The sequence below is a fragment of the Empidonax traillii genome, unplaced genomic scaffold, assembly GCF_003031625.1.
Source record: "Empidonax traillii isolate 1590-97213 ecotype Southwest subspecies unplaced genomic scaffold, ASM303162v1 scaffold1595:size160270, whole genome shotgun sequence".
In the NCBI taxonomy this organism is placed as follows: domain Eukaryota; kingdom Metazoa; phylum Chordata; class Aves; order Passeriformes; family Tyrannidae; genus Empidonax; species Empidonax traillii.
In genome coordinates this window covers 99,368-114,597 of record NW_020956788.1, presented here as the reverse complement: position 1 = coordinate 114,597, position 15,230 = coordinate 99,368, and the positions used below count along the sequence as shown (strand labels likewise).

Genomic DNA, 15,230 nt, shown 5'->3' with positions numbered 1-15,230 from the left:
TATGACACCTCTTCATCATCCTGGTTGGGTGGTCTATAACAGACTCTTATTAGGATGTCAGCCTTGTTGGTCTTCACCCTGATTCTGGTCCACAGGCACTCATCATTGGTGACCTCAAGTTCTACAGAGTCAAGAGACTAACATATAGAGCCACCCCTCCACCTCTCTTGCCTTGCCTGTCCCATCTGAAGAGTTTGTAGCCATTCATGGCAGCACTCCAGTCATGCGAGTCATCCCACCACGTTTCTGTGATGGCAACTACGTCATAGTTTTCCTGCTGCCCGATGGCTTCCAGTTCCTCCTGTTTGTTGCCCATACTGTGTGCATTGGTGTACATGCAGTTCAGCTGGGCTGCTGATTTTACTCTTAACTGGGCTTTTCATCCCTGGGCTTCTCTTTGGAGAGCCTGGAATCAATCCCTTCCCCCTTCAAATCTAGTTTAAAGCCCTCCTGATGAGCCCCGCTAACTTGTGGGCTACAGTCTTTTTGCCCTTCCTAGATACATAAAGCCCATCTGATTTAAGAAGACTGGGTACTATGGAGTTTGCCTCATGGTCAAAAAACCCAAAATTCTGCCGGTAGCACCAATCCTTTAGCCACCTATTGATAAGGTAGGTTTTCCTGCTCTTCTCCTCATTCATCTCCTCATTCATTCCAGCAAGTACAGGAACTGAGGCAAATACTACCTGTGCGCCTGTCCCATGAACTGATCTACCCAGTGCCTTGAAATCCTTTTTGATTGCCCTGGCACTTCTTCTATTAATATCATCACTGCCAGCCTGGATTACCAACAGTGGATAGTAATCTGAGGTCTGAATTAGCTCAGGAAGTCTCCTACCAATGTCCCTTACCCTGGCTCCAGGAAGGCAGCAAACCTCCCTGTAGGATGGGTCTGGTTGACATATAGGGCCCTCAGTTCCCCCCAAAAGGGAGTCACCTACTACAACTACCCTTCTTTTTTTTCTAATATATGTCGTTGTAACCCGTCTGGTAGACTGGGTGCAACCTGCAGACAGATCTTCCTCTTACCTGATCTCTACTTGACTTTCTGAGTCTAGGGCCTCATCTCTGTTCTTCAAGGGCACCTGGGGGAAGTAATGGGGGTCAAGAGGGTGTTCTTTTACCTCTCCAAACAGGGACCTGTTTCCATTCCCCCTCCATCCACTTGGTTTGCTTCATCTGCCTGACGGCAGGAGGGGCAGGGCATCACTGTCTCCTCCTGGACTTCCTTGGGTGTCGAAATGGTGTGACTCCACCAGTCTATTTCCCTTTCACTTTCCCTAATACTTCTCAGCCTCTCTACCTCTTCCTTGAGCTCTGCTATCATGCAGAGCAAATCACTGACCTGCTCTCATCGCACACAGGTGCCTCTCACAATGTCCTCTGGTACTGATGCCAGGCTCAAACAGTCTGCCCAGCTGGAGACCTGAATGGTTGCATCCTTCTTGGAGGGTTCTGTCTGTGTCAACACACTCCTAGTGGTAACAGTAGCGATGGTTTTCATTTTTTTAAAAACCATTACCGGTTTTAGTTGAAATGTGAGGGGAAAGAAAAAAAAAAAAAGCTCACTTGAGAGACCTAAGAGGTGGCTGTGCCCTGTCTGTTTGCCCTGCCTATGCAAACTGCTGTGCAAACTGCCGTGCCATGCTCCTGTTTGCTTGCTCCTGTTCGCCGTACTCCAGGTCGCTCACGCTCCCTGGAGACATTTATATAGCCCTCTCTAGCACCAGGTAACGAGCCTGTACCACCCCTCTCTCACCTGAGTTGGTTCCCAAGGAGTGACCAAGCCCAGGCAGGAATCATTTCCACCTCTCTTTCTGAAAGGGGATAGTATGTTCCAGGCCCGGGCTGGGGGGTGCCTTGCATGGGACACCTAGGTTGTATTCCATACTACCCATGCCATTGGTGGGGAGTGGAAGTAAGGGATTCTCACTTCCATGAGGAAAGTGAGCAGCTTGACTGGGGTTTAATTTTCCAGCTGTTTTTTAAAACCAGAACAGACTAAGAGTGCTGTCCAGACACTGAAATCTGACAGGCTTGGTGCTGTGACCACTTCACTTGGGAGCCTGTTCCAGTGCTCAACCACCCTCTGGGTGAAAAATCTTCTCTTAATATCTAACCTAAACCTCCCCAGCCTCAGCTTCATGCCATTTCTTCAAGTCCTGTCACTGGTCATGACAGTGAAGAGGTTGGTACCTGCCTCTCCACTTCTCATGAAGATGTTGAAGACTACAATGAGGTCTCCCTGCAGTCTCTTCTTCTCCAGACTGAACAAACCAAGTGACCTGAGCCACTCCTCATAAGGCTTCCCCTCCAGACCCTTCACCATCCTCGTGGTCCTCCTCTGAATACTCTCCAGTAGCTTAATGTCTTTTTTATATTGTGGTGTCCAAAACTGCACACAGGGCTCAAGATGAAACCATACTAGTGCAGGGTACAGCAGGACAATCCCCTCCCTTGACCAACTGGCGATGTTGTGCCTGATGCCCCCCAGGACACAGTTGGCACTCCTGACTATTAGGGCACACTGCTGACTCATATTCAACTTTTCATCAACCAGGACCTCCAGGTCCCTTTCTGCAGTGCTACTCTCCAGCCTCTCATTCCCTAGTCTATACACACAACCAGAGTTGCCCCATCCCAGGTGCAGAATCTGACACTTGCACTTGTTTACTTCATATGATTGGTTATTGTCCATCTCTCTAATTTGTCAAGGTCTGTCTGCAGGGCATCTCTGCCCTTGAGGGAGTCGACAGCTCCTCCCAACTTAGTGTCATCAGCAAATTTACTTATCACATCCTATCCCTTTAGCTGGTCACCCGAGATCAGTGCATCCCCCTCCACTGTCACCTTTGAAGAAAGTTGTAGATTTTGATGAGCATGATGTCACCCCTCAGACTTCTCTAAGCTAAACAAACCAAGTGACCTTATCTGTTCCACTCCTCATAAGTCTTTCCCTTGATGCCTTTCACTATCTTGGTGTCATAGATTTAAAACTGTTGCTTGAATTTTCCCATTACCATTGTGAAAGACACTGGCAGGCTGGGAGGGGTTAGAGTTTTGGTTTCTATTGCCTGATGCTGAGCTACCACTGCATATTTGGCTTTTTGGATTCCATTTTCCACAAAGCTACTCCCATCCACCTCTTCCAAGAGAGTGTCCTGTAGGTCATCTCGACTGGAGTACACCTCTTCAGTGGTCTGCAAGCAATCATGGGCCAGTTCCCCTTTTTCCCAGCCAAGTGTTAAGAACACTGTTGGATTCAGAAGGTTAGTTGATGCCTAAAATGGAAGAAAAATTCTCCAAACAACGTTAGTATAGATAAGATGATAGAGAGTAGTTCTTTAATGAAGGCCTTCAGTACACACAGTACATAGGTGCACACACATGTCCAGGGATTCTACAATTTTATAGTGGTATTTATATGGTATTACTGATAGGATACTGTCATAGTTCCGATTTTAGCAAGGAATTTTTCTTTCCCTTCCCCCTGCTGTGTGTGCTCTGTGTATAGGCCATCAGGTAGCTATCAGGTGAACAAAAGAATTGGCCCGGTCCACTAATGGTTGAGAGATCAGTCTCCTAGGAAACAGGCAGATGAAGGATCTTAAGTCGACTTTTTTCTCTCATCTCCGGGGCAACGGTGGGCTGGGGGTGTGGCTGGCACGCAGGTTGGGAGGAGAGGCTGGTGTGCCGGTGGGCTCGGGACCTGCTGTGAGCTGCAGACACTGCCTGGTTCTTTTTTTTCCTGTCGGAGGGGAGTTTGCTGCTGCTCTCTGCTCAGTTGCTGCTGGCTGCAGGCCCCGCTAAAAGCAAACTCTAACCAGCTGGAGATCTTCTGCACCTCCAGTGATCCAACAGTGCCACCTGGTGGCTGATATAGGACATTACAAGTTCTGCATCTCCGATGATCCGACAGCGCCCCTGCTGACTGTGGTTGGAATTGCACCAAAGGGTGCAAAAATTGAACTATTTACTCTTCCTTGTGCCAGTTTATCTGTTTGTTTTTAAGGGGTTATTTGTGGGTATAGGAGTGTTGTTTGGTTGTTTTACTTGTGTTTTTTTCGTGTTTCTGTTAATATACATATACCTTTTAATAAAGGGCTGTTATTTTCCCTTTTCCATAATTTGTTTTCCTTCAATCAGAGTCTCTTAATTTTGGATTTATAATTGCTTAGAAAGAGAAGTTTGGGTCTTTTCTTCTAACCCATCCTCAGCAAAAGACCCTTGTCTCATTTAAACTGGGACAGATACTTTTTTCTGCAGCCCCTTTTGCCATTTGTTCCCTAATTCCGGAGTTGTTTTCCTCTTTTGATGAGCTCTACAATGCATGATAGACATCTCCATAGGTTTCCAAATACTCTGCAGGAGTGCATGGGTCTGTCCAGCATGTTTGATCCCACTGCTCTGAGTTGTTAGTAGGCCTCTTTTCTTCCAGATGACTCCATGGGCATGTACAACACTGAATGCATATTTAGAATCAGTCCATATATTTATCTTCTTTCCTTCACTCAGTTCTAGAGCTCTTGCCAGTGCAATCAGTTCAGCTTTCTGGGACGATACACCTGCTGGCAAGGCCTTCGCTTTTACCTTGTCCCTGGTTGTCACTGCATACCTTATCATTCGTTTACCATCTTGCATGAAACTGCTTCCGTCCGTATACAGTTCCCAATCTGGATTTTCCAGAGGCACATCTTTCAAGTCTGGTCTACTGGCGTAGGCTTCGTTGATGGTCTGCAAACAGTCATGCTCAAGAACACTGTCAGTCAGTGTTGAGGACATAAACAGCAGGATTTACAACAAATGTTGTTTTCAGGGTAACATAATCCCGTTCCAACAACACAGCTTGATACTTAAGCGTTTTGATAGGGGACAGCGAGTGACTCCCCTTTTGTTCAAGTACAGTTAGGACTGCATGGGGCACATACACAGCAATGCATTGTCCAAGGGTGAATTTTTGGGCTTCTTAAATCAAGATTAACAGTAACTGCTACATCTTTCAAACACCCAGGCCACCATTGGTTAACATTGTGTAGTTTTTTTGAAAAATAAGTCACAGTCCTTCACTGGTTTCCAAGGGACTGTGACAGTACCCCCAGAACAACATTCAGTTGCTCACATGTGAACAACTCAAAAGGTTTAATTAAGTCTGGTAGTCCTAATGCTGGAGCTGACATCAAAGAATGTTTCTGCTGTTTAAATGCAGCCCTGGTATCATCTGTCCATGTCACGATTCCTTCCTTGTCTGCTTTTAGTGCTCCATATAGGCGTTTTACTAGTAATCCATAGTCAGGTATCCACAGCTACAAGCAGAGATTCTGCTGGGGAAGAATACTCCAGTCCCCTTCAGTCCTCATCCTGGTCCACAGCCCCCCATCCCCCTTTTATGGTTTTGTTCCACTAATGCAGCTAGGAGCTTTCACTCCCAATTCTTGTACACTTTCCACACTGCTTCTAACAATATATTGAAATTACTAGCAACATTGTATCCAGTCATCAAATACCCCTACAAGTCCATGCTCTCAGAGTAACCCCTTTATCAGTTTCCAAACCCAAAATCCTTTCTTTTATTTCTTCTACAAGCTTGACCTTTTATGCCTCCTTTCCCTACAGTTGGAAGAAACTCCCCAGCTGCCACGTCACTCCCTCGGTATCAGATTCACACTTTCTCAAATACTGATCATTTCTCGATTCAAAGATCAAATCTATGTATTTCATTTCACTTATCTTTTCTCTGACAAAATAACTTTACCTGAAGAAACATATTGTAATCCACATACCAAATTCCCTAATAACCTATTTAATATTGGCACAATTAACACAAATCCAAACCTTGCAATCACTAAAGTTGACACTAAATAATGCTATGAATACAAATTCACAGTACCACACACTCACAAAACACTTTACTTTCTCCCACATTAATGCTTACCATAGGGGTTAATAAACACAGTTACCTGAGCAAATCCCTTCCACAAAGTGGCTACTTGGACAAACAGCACTGTGTCTGATTAATATGTGGGTAAACCAGATGGTGGGGACTCGAACACACATCTTTTTACCAGATGGTAGGGACTCAAACCCACACCTTTTTGCCACAGTTCCTTTCAACCAATCCTTTCCCAGTATCATTTAAATACAATAACAAATTCTGACAAAGACAAGTATTATATGTTCCAAAAGGGGGTCATTCAAATCCTATTGGTACATCATACTCTGATCACACAAAATAAAAATATTTTACCATTATCTCCTTAGTCACCTTCAAGAGAACGCTTAAACTATCCCCAAACCTCAGCGTTCTCCCCAAGGGACTGTCCGGGGGTATTTTGGTATCATCATCCCACATGTCAAGATGCATCAACTTTCCTTTACTGTTCTTCCTGGGTGTCCTCTCATGTTTACTCCCTGAAGTTCCCATTGTAGTGTTTAGACAGAGTTTTATGCCTAAAACAGCAGGTTTTTATTTATTTATTTACAGCCGGGCAACCTGCCAGCTAGTGCTAGGAAAACAGGCTCCGAGCTGGTTAGGTCAGAATGAGCATTTTATACAGGTTTGGCAATGATTACAACATAATTACATACATATTCATATTATTGCATCATTAGATTACAATATTCATAGTAGATGGAGTCAGGGTGGAGTTTGAGGTGTGGTCTCTATTTTGAGGAATATTATGGTGGTAGATCCTGTCTTACTTCGTCATGGGGTCTCATATCAACTCCTCTTCATCGGGTGACCCTGGTGACCTTTCGTTCTTTCCATTGTTTCGTGTTCTGATCGTCCAGGTTTGAAGAAACCCTTGGCTTCAGGCCTACTTCACCTATTCAAATGTCTACCTTAACCTATTTGGTTATAATTTATTACCTCTGGGCTCTTTGTGCAATGTACCTGTGGCTTATGTTTACAGAATTTGTACAGAACAAAATCTCCTTAGAGCAAGGTAGAAAAGGGGGGGAGAGTGGGTTTTTGCAGTAAGATGCTTTGATTAACCCTTCTAAAGCCTTGTTTTCCTTCAGTACTCACCGGTGAGATTTCAGTGACCTAGGACCTCTTCATGGACCATTTCAGTCCATTGCTCATCTGTCTCCTGGACAGCCTGGATACCCAATCAGTTGTGCAGTCCAAGACACCACTGAAGGGAACTGATCACCAAAAACTTGGTGAGGTGTGTCGTCCATCCTGTTCACTGTCTGTTGTCCCTGAAGGGTGGAAGGATCCCAGACCAAGTCCCCAGATGGTGCATAAAATTCTCATTGCCAGAGGTCAGTGTCCACAAAGGAGACAGAGTAGTAATACTAAAGGAACTTTATTTGAATAAAGGGAGAAAGCCCACTGAGGCAATACCCAGTGGGATCTTTTCTCAGCTAGCAGGGGGACGCAGGTCCCTTTTACCCTAATTTCCTGACCGCATTATGCCCTCTCCCTTACCTCATTGGCTAAGGTACTTGGGAGGTACAGGCTTCCGAAAACGCCTACTGCATGTTCCCCCTAAACATGTACACGCATGTGCCCCCCTTGTTAACAGACACTGTATGACCATTAAAATTAACTTTCAACCCACCCAGGGTGGAGAAATTAATATGTATGAACCTTATTAAGCCTGAAAAGTTTAAAAGTTCAATATGTCCTTGGTCAAGAAGCAGCCCTTTTATGGCTAGTTGAGTTTCTCACAATTTTTCTCTTAGTTGATTGGTTCTCCAGCCATTCCCTTATCTACAAGCAGATAGACACAGTTTATAAAGACACATTCATCTTGTTCTTGTCAGAGGCACCCACCTCTGGAGCAGGGGAAGGACTCCTCTCCCTGAGCAGTGGCAGAAAGAACCTGTGATGAATTGACCATAACCCCCATGCCCTGTCTCCCTGCACTCCTGGGGTGGGGGGGAAGGTAGAGGAGAAGTGTGGGGGGAAGGTGTTTTTAGGATTTGTTTTACTTTTCATTATCCTGTTCTGATTTTCTTATTAAAAAATTCAATTAACATCCCCAATTTGAGTCTGTTTTGCCTGTGACAGTACTTGGTGATTGATCTTTCCCAAACCTTATCTCAACCCATGAACTCTTCATTGTATTTTCTCTGCCCTATCCAGTTGCAAAGGGGAGTGATAGAGTGGCTTTGGTGGGTGCCTGGCATCCAGCCAGGGTCAACCCACTTGTCCCAGTTTAAATGAGACACGGATCTTTTGCTGAGGATGAGTTATGAGAAAAGACTCAAACTCTTCCCTCTAACCAATTATAAATCTGAAATTAAGAGGTTCCGACTGAGGGAAAACAAATTATGGAAAAGGGAAAAATAACAGCCCTTTATTAAAAGGTATGTGTGTATTAACAGAAACATGGAAAAAAAAACAAGTAAAACAACCAAACAATACTCCTATACCCACAAATAAACCCCTTAAAAAACAAACCAATAAACAGGCAAAGGGAAAAGTGAACAGTTCAATTTTGCACCCTTTGGTGCAATTCCAACCACAGTCAACAGGGGGCACTGTTGGGCCACTGGAGATGCAGAGCTTGTAATGTCCTGTACCAGTCACCAGGTGGCGCTGTTGGATCACTGGTGATGCAGAGCTTGTAGTGTCCTGTAGCAGTCAACAGGTGGCGCTGTGGGATCCCTGGTTCCCTCACATGGAGGGGGGAAGAAGACACACCCTCCGAGGTGTGTTGGAGAAAAACCAAAACAAAAAAAAATGGGTCCCCCTTCTCTTCCCACACACCGGGAAAGGGGAGAGGGAGAGGGGGAAAGGGACCAGACAGTTCTTACTTACTCCGACTGGTCAGTCTCTTCTGCACAGTTCTCTCTTTCCCCCTAATGTGCACAAGGGCCACCGCCAGGGAAAAAAAGAAAAGAAAAAAACGGGAACAGGGAAAAAAAAGAAACAATAAACCCCAGAAAAACAACTCCTCTCCAACAAGAAAAAAAACCAGACAGCATCCGCAACTGGCAAGCAGGTCACCAGCACATAGGAACCACCAACCTCCATTCCCGACCTGAGTTCCAGTCACAGTCCAGTCCACCAAACTCCTCGTCCCCTGTTGCCCAGGAGACCAGAGAGAAAAAATAAACAATAGCATTTCATCTGCCCCGTTTCCTAGGACTAAGTTCTGGATGATTAGTGAAGGAGCCAGTCCTTTTGTTCACCTTGATGGCTCTTGATGGCTCTGCACACAGGGCCAGGGGGAAGGGAAAAAAAAATTCCTTGCCTAGCTAAACCATGACACCACTACATAAGGGTACGTAGGAGTATCTGGTCAAGGACATTTTTCAACACAAAAAAGAAACCATAAACAAGAACATACTGGGACACTGTATTGGTTCTGGCTGAATTGGAGTTCGTTTCCCCATAGCAGCCCTCACAGTGCTGTTCTTTACATTGGAAGCTAGAATGATGTTGAGAACACACCAGTGTTTTGTCTACGGTTGAGCACAGCATCAGCACTGTAACATTTCTTTCTCAACCCAGGACAAGATTCTGGGAGGGGACACAAGTAGGTCAGCTGACCCAAACACAAGTAGGTCCCTGCCCACTATGTAAAAGGGATGTTGAATGGGCAGGTTGGCTGTGGCTCAGGCAATGGACTAACACAAAACAAGTGGTTGGTAGAGCCACATTCGAAGTTGATGACCCTCAAGAGTTTGTGGGGAGGGGTGAGGAGTTATCTTTACTTTTTTTCTCCTCTCCTGGGAAACAGCACGGAGTTCATTGCTGGGACAAGGTCTGGGTGGCAGGAGTTCCGAGGTGGTTTTGTTCTCAGTCTGGTCACCTAGTAGGTTTTGGTTTTGTTTTGTGTTTTTTTTTTTCTCTCCTGCCTTCGGTTCGCCTGCACCCTGTTTTCTACCCAGCCCAGAATGTGATTGGATTTTCATAGGAGAGGAACTGTTTGGGAAGGAGGTCACCTTCTTCCCCTCCTCCATTCCTGTTTTTTTGTTTGACAGCAATTCTTGTGCACATCAAAGGAGAGGGGAAGCCACACCACACGTTCCACCCACAGACAGAGAGTTCCCACTGGGAAGAACTTTTCTTTCTTTCCCTCCTTTTTCCCCTTTCACGGTGAGGGGGAGGGAAGACCTCCATTTTAGTCTTCTCCAACACACCCTACATGGTTACCACCAGTGATCCAACAGCATCCCCTGCTGGTTGGCACAGACTACTGCAGTCCCTGCATCTTCAGTAATGCAACGGTGCCCCCTGCTGACTGTGGTCAGAATTGCGCCAAAGGGCACAAACTGGACTGTTTACCTTTTCTTTTGAAGGGGATTATTTTTGGGTATAGGATTATTTTTTTGTTGTTTTATTTGTGTTCTTTCATTGCTCTGCCAATACACATATATCTTTTAATAAAGGGCTGTTATTTTTCCTTTTTTCTACACTTTTCTCAGTTGGAGCCTCCTAATTTCGGATTTACAATTGCTTAGAGGGATGAGTTTGAGTCTTCCTCATAATTCATCCTCAGTAACACACTTGAGTCTCATTAAACTGAGACAAGCAGGAAGGCAGGCATTCATTGTCTCCAATGATTGCCTGCTGAGAAGTAGATGGGAAGTAGAGAATAAACCATGTTATCTTTCACTTTTGCATGTGCAAGCTTCCTCTTTGCTTTTGCTTTAAATAAACTGCCTTATCCCAACACATGAGTTGTTTTTCCACCTTATTCTCCTCTGTCCATCTGGGAAGGGGAGTGATAGAGAGGCTGGGTAGGCACCTGGAATACAGCCAAGGTCAGCAAACCACAGACACTAACCTAACTGACAAATGATAAGGGAAGCAGTGATGAGAACCAAATTTGTTCAGGTACAAGAACTGGTGAGCAGGATATGACAGCGTGAGAATGTTTTTTCCAGCAAGGTTATCTGATTTGGGACCTTGTCAGTTGGAAACTAAATTGGGAAAAAGGAGTGATATACAAGACAGACCAGACAAAACAAACATGGGGGCAATGGTAAGAAACAAACCTTGCCAGTCACACTGATGGGTTATCAGGAAACTACAGGTGCCACTTCCAGAAGGATCAGCTTTGCAACTGATAAGACTGTAAATCATGGGGGGAACTTGAAGGAGTTCAGGAATTTATAGAGCTGTTTATTTGGCAAGATTTTGGTAGTGGGGGGAGGGGTTGCAGGGTGGTTCCTGTGAGAAGAGGTCAGGAGCTGCTCCTATGTTTGATAGAGCCAGTTCCAGCCAGATCCAAGATCTGCTTGCGAAAGCTGAGCCAATCATCAATGTTGGCAGTGCCTCTGTCATAACATATTTAAGAAAGGTTAAAAAAATGCTGTGCAACAGCAGCTGAGAGGAGTGAGAAGATGTGAGGGCAGCAATCCTGCAGATACAAAGGTCAGGGAAGAAGGAGGGGGAGAAGATTCCCCTGTAACCTGTGGTGAAGACAGTAGTGACACAGGTTGTCCCCTCGGAGGACTCCACACTGGAGCAGGTGGATGTGCCCCAGAGGAAACTGTGACCCTGTGGAGAGCCTGTGCTGAAATAGGCTCCTGACAGGAACTGCAACCTGTGGAGAGGAGCCCATGTAGAAGAAAGTTTTTTAGTAGGACCCGTGGGAGACCCATGCTGAAGCAGTCTGTTTCTGAAGGACTGCAGACTGTGGGAGGGACCCCACATTGGAGTTGAGGGAAAAGTGTGAGGAGGAAGGAGTGGTAGAGATGAAGCTTTATGAACTGACCCCAATCCCCATTCCCCATCTCCCTTTCACTGCTCAGTGGTAGGGGAGGAGATAGAAGAAAAGTTAAAAATGTGGATTTAGTTCTGGTTTTATTTCTCACTATCCTATTCTATTTTTAACTGGCAGTAAATTAACTTAATCTTCCCCAAGATGAGCCTGTTTTGTTCATGATGGTAATTGTGAATGATCTTGCTGTCCCTATCTGAACTCATGAGCTTCATCGTATTTTCTCCCTGCTGTCCTGCTGAGGAGGGAGGATGAGAGAGCAGATAGGTGAGGACCTGGTAGCCCACCACAGAGCTGTACAAACATATGAGGGGTATGTGCAGGGGAAAGGGAGCAGGGAGGAACAAAGAGGAGGGATAGAAGGAAAAACATGTAAAAGGAGCATGTAAAGCATGCAAAATCTGGCTGATCAGCTTGTCTAGTTGAACCTTTTGCCTGATCCTCATAGTCTACCCTGTCTTATTCTATCCTATTCTTAACTATCTGTCTGCATGATTTCAGTCTTTATCTCATATGTATATGTGCTGCAAGGATAAGTGGCAGCTACTGGTGAGATCTGTGTGTCTGAGTCAGACCAGGGGTTTAGATGCCCCCTACATGTGGTGTGAGGTGTTGAAGCAAACAGGGGTCCTAGTTGTAGGGGCCATAGCCCTGTGGATCTAGGGAAGGTCTTGGAGCCTTTGCACCTAGAATGTCAGCTACTGGGGACACTGGCATGATTGGACTTGGGATCAGCCACTGGAGTCAGATCAGGGGTGTAGGCATCTCCTATATGTGGTGTCAGCTACTGCAGTGAGTAGGGTCTCAGCATCACCTGCTGGAATGAGTGGGGATCTTTGACCTCCATCTACTGGGGTAGAAATGGTGTGTCCTCTGAAAACCAGATACTAGGAGGGATATGTCAGGTATACCAGATACTACAGGTCCACGTCTTTCTTGTGCTGAGGGCACCAGAACTGGATGCAGTACTCCATATGAGGTCTCACAAGGTCAGAGTAGAGAAAAATTACCTCCCTTGACCTGCTGGCCATGCCTCTTTTGACACAGCCCAGGATGCAGTTGGCCTTCTGGGTTGCAAGTGCACAGTGTTGGTTCATATTCTTCAACTTTTCATCCACCAGAACCCTCAAGTCCTTCTCCACAGAGCTGCTTTTATGAGTTTTCCCAGTCTATACTCCTGTCTGGGATTGCCCCAACCCAGGTGCAGCACCTTGCACTTGGACTTATTGAACCTCATGAAGTTCTCATGGGCCCACTTCTCAAGTTTGTCCAGGTCCCTCTGGATGGCATCCCATCCTTCTAGTGTGTCACCTGCACTGCTCAGCTTCGTGTCATCTGCAAACTCACTGTCTATGATAAAGATATTGAAGAGCACTGGTCCCAAGACAGAGCCCTGAAGGACACCATTCATCACCAGCCTCCACCTGGTCATAGAGACATTGAGAACAACTCTCTGGCTGCGTCCATCCAGCCAATTCTTTATGCATCAAATAGGTCACCCTTCAAACAGATGTGTCTCCAATTTGGAGATAAGGATGTTGTATGGGACTGTGTCAAAGGCCTTACAGAAATCTACAAAGATGACATTGGTCAGTCTTCTCTTGTTGACCATTGCATTCACTCCATCATAGAAGGTCGCCTGATTGGTCAGGTACAATTTGCCCTTAGTGAAACTGTGTTGGTTGTCTCAGATCACCTCCTTGTCCTATATGTGCCTTAACATTGCTTCCCTGAGGATCTGTTTCATGATCTTCCCAGGCACAGAGGTGAGGTTCACCAATCTGTAGTTCTCTGGGTCTTCCTTTCTCCCCTTTTTAAAAACAGGAGCAATGTTTCCCTTTTTCCAGCCACCAGGGACTTCACCCGACCACTGTGACTTTTCAAATATGATGGAGATTGGTTTGGCAACTACATCAGCCAGTTCCCTCAGGACCCTGGAATGCATCTCATCAGGCCCCATAGACTTGTGACTTTTCAGTTTGGTCAAGTGGTCCCAAACCTGCTCTTCACTTACAGTGGGAGAGACTTCTCTCCCCCAAGGTTTAAGGACTTGAGAGATGTGGGAGGTCTGACTGCCAATGAAGACTGGGGTGAAGAACATCTTGAGTACCTCAGCCTTCTCCATATCTATTGTTACCAGTTCTTCCTTCTCGTTTAGTGGGAGGGGGGTATATGCTCTCCTTGGCCTTTTTATTCTGACCTACGTATTTATAGAATTCCTTCTTGTTATTCTTCACATCCCTTGCCAAGTCCTGTCCCATCTGTATCTTGGCTTTCCTGATCCCATCCCTACATATCCAAACCATATCCCTGTACTCTCCCCAGGTCACCTGTCCCTGCTTCCACTGGCTGTGCATTTCCTTCTTACTCCTCATTCTGAGGATTAAATCCTTGCTCAGCCATGCTGGTTTCTGGCCTGCTCTACTTGATTTCTTACACATGGGGATAGAGAGTTCTTGTGTTCTAAGAAAAGTGGCCCTAAAGTCTTGCCATCTCTGGTCAGCCCCTCTGTCCCTAAGGAGTTTCCCAGGGGATCTCATTCACCAACTCCTTAAACATCTGGAAGTTTGCTCTTTCAAATTTCAGGGTTCTGACTTTGCTCCTCACCAGGCTAACGCTCCTTGAGATCATGAATTCAACCAGGGCATGGTCACTACAGCCCAGGCTGCCTCCAGTCTTAACCTCTCTAATGAGCTCATCCACATTGATGAGTACCAGGTCCAGTAATGCATCTCCTCTGGTTGGTTTGTCTAATACCTGGACCAGGTAGTTTTCCTCTACACTCCAGGAGTCTCCTAGATTGCTTACAGTCAGATGTATTGCTTACCCAGCAGATATCCAGGTGGTTGAAATCCCCCGTCAGGATGAGAGTTTGTGAGTGCAATGCTTCCTGTAACTATAACAAGAAGGTCTCGTCAACAGGCTCCCCCTGATCAGGCAGCCTATAGTAGACCCCAACCACAAGGTGCTCTTTGTTGGTCCTGTCCTTGATTTTTACCCACAAACTCTTCACCTGTTTGTGGTTGTTTCTCAGAGGCAGCTCTGTGCAATCTATCCATTCTTTAACATAGAGCGCAACACCCCTGCTCCTCCTTCCCAGCCTATTTCCTCTGAAAAGCTTGTAGTCCTCGATTGCCGTGTTGCAGGCGTGACTCATCCCACCATGTTTCTGTGATAGCAATTTGGTCATAGCTTTCTAATTGCACCATGGTTTCCAACTCCTCTTGCTTGTTTTCCATGCTATGTGCGTTGCTGTAGAGGCAGTTCAACTGGCCTATCAACCTCTTCACCTTTTGGGAGGAGCCCTCCCTAACCCCTTTGGGATGATTTACAGGTATTTCCCTGCTGCTTCCTAGGGTGTTGTTTCTGGTTCCTCTCTGTCACTCATTACATCCCCTTCCCCTGCTGAATCTAGTTTAAAGTTCTGCTAATAAGTCCAGCCAGCTTGCTTCCAGAACACTCTTGCCCCACCTGATCAGGTGCTCCCCATCCAGTGTCAACATGCTAATGATCACATGAAGGCATGTCCCAGATCATAGAACCCAA

General features: G+C 45.8%; 1 long non-coding RNA gene across 1 annotated transcript in view; it reads right to left on the bottom strand.

Annotated features, from left to right (window-relative positions):
* The window catches only part of LOC114070537, a 19,669-nt gene extending 5,299 nt beyond the window's left edge, over positions 1–14,370 (bottom strand). Inside the window, exon 1 of the long non-coding RNA XR_003573937.1 lies at positions 14,292–14,370. This is a non-coding gene — a long non-coding RNA (uncharacterized LOC114070537). The remainder of the gene's footprint in view (positions 1–14,291) is intronic.
* Between the last annotated feature and the right edge of the window lie 860 nt (positions 14,371–15,230).